The sequence below is a fragment of the Chiloscyllium plagiosum genome, unplaced genomic scaffold (genome assembly GCF_037043375.1).
Source record: "Chiloscyllium plagiosum isolate Xiang-an unplaced genomic scaffold, Cpla_swu_hap1 HiC_scaffold_4, whole genome shotgun sequence".
Lineage (NCBI taxonomy): Eukaryota > Metazoa > Chordata > Chondrichthyes > Orectolobiformes > Hemiscylliidae > Chiloscyllium > Chiloscyllium plagiosum.
The window spans coordinates 36,910,455-36,914,433 of record NW_028270142.1 but is presented as its reverse complement, the minus strand read 5'-3'; the positions used below and the strand labels follow the sequence as shown (position 1 = coordinate 36,914,433).

Sequence of the window (3,979 nt, the reverse complement as noted above, 5' to 3'; positions counted from 1 at the left end):
TTTCTCTCTCTTTCTTTCTCTTTCTCTCTCTTTCTTTCTCTTTCTCTCTCTTTCTCTCTCTCTCTCTCTCTCTCTCTCTCTCTCTCTCTCTCTCTCTCTCTCTCTCTTTTTCCTCTCTCTCTCTCTCTCTCTCTCTCTCTCTCTCTCTCTCTCTCTCTCTTCTTTCTCTCTCTCTCTCTCTCTCTTTCTCGCTCTCTTTCTTTCTCGCTTTCTTTCTTTCTCGCTTTCTTTCTTTCTGTCTCTCTTTCTTTTTCTCGCTCTCTCTTTCTTTTTCTCTCCTCTCCCCCTCCCTCTCCCCTCCCTCCCTATTGAGAGAGGCGGCCTCTGGGACTATATTATCGTTAAGTGGGACCTACCTTAAAAATGACAGTTGAGAAAACCATGGAAGAGAGGCAACATTTTTTTACATTCCAATATTTATGAACAATTAGCACAAGCTGAAATGCTCAAAACTAACAATAGGCTTTATGTAAATCCATCACCATTTGGGTTTTCTTCAGAAACTGAAAATATTAGACCAATTTGAAAAGTGTGCAACTCCAAGATTTTCCTGCATGTTTACCAATTGCAAAATGGTATCAGGATATCTATCTAAAAGACCTACTGAGTTACTGATCCAGCAGAAAAGTTAAAATGTTTAAAATTAGGAACTAGATTCCAAACTGCTTTTGATGTGCCATCTTCTCATTTTACTTGGTAGGTTGTGAGGTGAACTAACTTGTTCTCAATGGGCAGATAATTTATGTCAGTATATTAATGAAGCTTACGATAGTTCCAGCTTTGATTGATGTGTATCAGGTTTCCCAAGGTTGAGAAATGAGGCAAACTGAAACAAGGCACAAACACCTGGATCGAGCAGGATCTGGGTTTGCATCCTGTTGTGGTCAGTGTTGGAATTTTTAATTCCATTTTTTAAAAAAATCTATAAGAAACTACAGCTGACTGTGAAACCATTGCCAATTGTCAAAAAAAACCAAATCCAGCTCACTGACATCCATCAGAGAAAGAAATCTGCCAACATATGACTCCAGAGGTACAGCAATGGGAGGTTGACTCTTAACTGCTGTTTGAAATGACCTAGCAAGCCACTCAGTTGTATCAATCGCTATGAAGTTTCACGTGCACCATAGCAGTTCATGAAAACTGCTCACCACCAAAGGCAACCAGGAACAGGCAATAAATGCTGGCTGGCCAGCCAGCGATGCACATGTCCCATGAGTGAAAAAAAAACAAAACGCCTGATGCTTATTCAGAGCTGGACATACAATGTAGTATAGACTTGTTCTGCAGTAAAGACATTTACCACAGCCTTACTGTTCGCATGAAGAGAATTGGTGTAATGTAGACCTGGTAACGTAGTTAGTAGGCTTAAGATGAAGTTTTCATGGACTAAGTGTTCAATCCATGACCAAAATCTGTAAACAGTGGGGATAAGGCAATTATTGCAGTGGCACACTTTCTCAAGCTGTCTGTGTTAACAAAAAGACACGCTTAAGAATTGCCAAAGTGAGTATGGTCCTCAACAGACTTCAAAACTCAGTCTGGGAGAGGAGTAAGTCTGCTTACTAACCTGAAAGTGTTTAGAGCAATAATTCTGCTCACTATGCCCCAAAAATGTGAGATTTGGACTATTGAACCAGCATCATGCCATGAAGTACAAATGCTTCATCTTCCTTCAGAAGTTTCTAAAGACCAGATGGCAGGACAAAATACCAAACACTGAACTGCTCACCCAAGTTGGTATTCCTGGCATCCACACCATATTGAGGCAGCCACAACAGCTGGTCATGTGGTCAGAATGCCTAACACTCACTTAGTAAAATGAATCTTCCACACAGACCTGGAGTTGCCGGTGTTGGACTGGGGTGGACAAAGTTAAAAATCACACAAGACCAGGTTATAGTTGAACAGGTTTAATTGGAAGCACTAGCCTTCGGAGCGCCGTTCAAGGATCAGGGACGACCACCTGATGAAGGAGTAGCTCTCCGAAAGTTAGTGCTTCCAATTAAACCTGTTGGACTATAACCTGGTGTTGTGTGATTTTTAACTTTGAACACCCCAGTCCAACACTAGCATCTCCAAATCCAAATAAACCTGTTGGACTATGACCTGGAGTTGTGTGGTTTTTCATTTCTTCCACAAAGAAACACTATAAGGCATTCTGAAATCTTCAGCTAGGAGTTTTGATGTCTACTCTGGGACTCAGGAGAAGCTCACATAGCATTGCTTTGACCTGACACAAGCAAATAAATAAAAAGTGCAGCCTTCTTCAAAACTGCATATTAGAAGCAGAGAGAAAACACGAGGGAAGGAACTGTAAGCCAGCAACTCCTCTAAAAGTAAAATATTTGCATTGTCCTTTCCTACTTTGTAACACAGCCTTCCAGCCACAGATCAGCCTTAATAACCACCTATCTGTCCACTGGAAACCTAGTAAACATTCCAGATGATAAACATGGTCATCTTCATATCAACAGGAATGAAGTAAATATGAGAAAAGAAAAACTATATAAGCACAGAGGTTAGTTACAACATTTGAGCTTAATTTAGAACATCATGAACCATTATCATAGATTCATAGAATAGAATCTCTACACTGTGGAAACAGGCTATTTGGCCCAACAAGTCTACTCTAACCCTTTGAAAAGTAACCCACCCAGACCCATTCCCCTACATTTACCCCTGACTAATGCACCTAACCTACACATCCCTGAAAATGATGGGTGATTTAGCATGGCCACTTCCCAGAAATGTGTAGGTTAGGTGTTGTGGGAGGAAATGCACACAAACGCTATACAGACAGTCGTCCAAGGCTGGAATCGAACCTGGGTCCCTGGTGCTCAGGCAGCAGTGCTAACCACTGAGCCACTGTGCCACCCCAATTATTGTTTGCCTCGTTTTGATGAGCCAGTTCCATTTAATGTCAATAGAAATACTATTATTTTTTTGCTTTATAATCTATTAATTAACAAAATGAGATTTGATGTGAAACTCTGCAGCTTCTCACATGTATGTGGAGAGTTCTACCAAAACATGGATTCAGTATTGAAGAAATGAGAAAAATTTCCTGTTCGTTTAAGTTATTAATACTTAGTCAGAAATGAGAACCAGAAAGGATACTCTTGAAGTTACAATCTGGTGCAGTAATTTAAAATTGGGCATCCTAATTTTCCAGGACCAGGTTATTCAGAAAGAAACACTTTGGTTTTTGTGATTTTATCTCACCATCTGTTGCTCAAGCTGTGTCTGAAATTGCCCCTATTCTTTAAATCTCTGAAAATACCTTAACTGGAGTCCTTTAAAACTGTGAGAGAATTGTTTGTGTATTATCAAAGAAATAAAGATCAAGATTGACCCTCTTTTTGTTTTTAACCACTTAAAGCTATTGTTACTTTGTAGCTATGGCACAATCTTTAGCAGCAGGATATGTTTGAGAATTCTTGCAAAAGATTTTACCCCCCCAATAAACTGAAAGTATTCTAAGTTACTTGTAATTTTCATCTTTGAAAGTTTTCAAGCCAACACAATTAAAACTTACCTTTCTGAAGTTTGACATAAACACCCATTTCTTGGAACTAAACAGTTCGGCCTCTTGCAGTTTTGAATGATAGATATATCTGGAGTAGTCAAACAGGCCTGTGTTGTTCTTGTGGCGAAGTGAGACAGGTAAAGTTCTAAAATATCACCCGCTGTACTGCATGCCAAAAACTTCACAGCTGGTCGGGAGCTTGCAAGGAATTCACTGGACTTCTTCCTGCTTTTGCCTTGCTTGCACAAGTTCACAAATCCTATTGGATAGCTCTTTTAACTCGGCCCACTAACTTTATTTAAATTCAGGGAAATCAAACTTGTTTGAAGGGATGTACATTGGGAAGTGCTTATTAAACATTTCTAAGGTTGATTGCTAGCACAAGTAATTTCATCTGAAGTGTGTTGCCTGGAGTCTGTCAATCAGCTTGGTTTCCCTTATAACAAGTTG

The 3,979-nt window shown here is 39.8% G+C and overlaps 1 protein-coding gene across 4 annotated transcripts in view; it reads right to left on the bottom strand.

Moving 5' to 3' along the window:
* The window catches only part of itprid1 (ITPR interacting domain containing 1), a 143,778-nt gene extending 140,075 nt beyond the window's left edge, over window positions 1-3,703 (bottom strand). For all 4 annotated transcript variants that reach the window (XM_043688817.2, XM_043688820.2, XM_043688819.2 and 1 more), the window contains exon 1: window positions 3,539-3,703. The gene's annotated coding sequence lies outside the window, so the exon portion shown is untranslated. The remainder of the gene's footprint in view (window positions 1-3,538) is intronic.
* Between the last annotated feature and the right edge of the window lie 276 nt (window positions 3,704-3,979).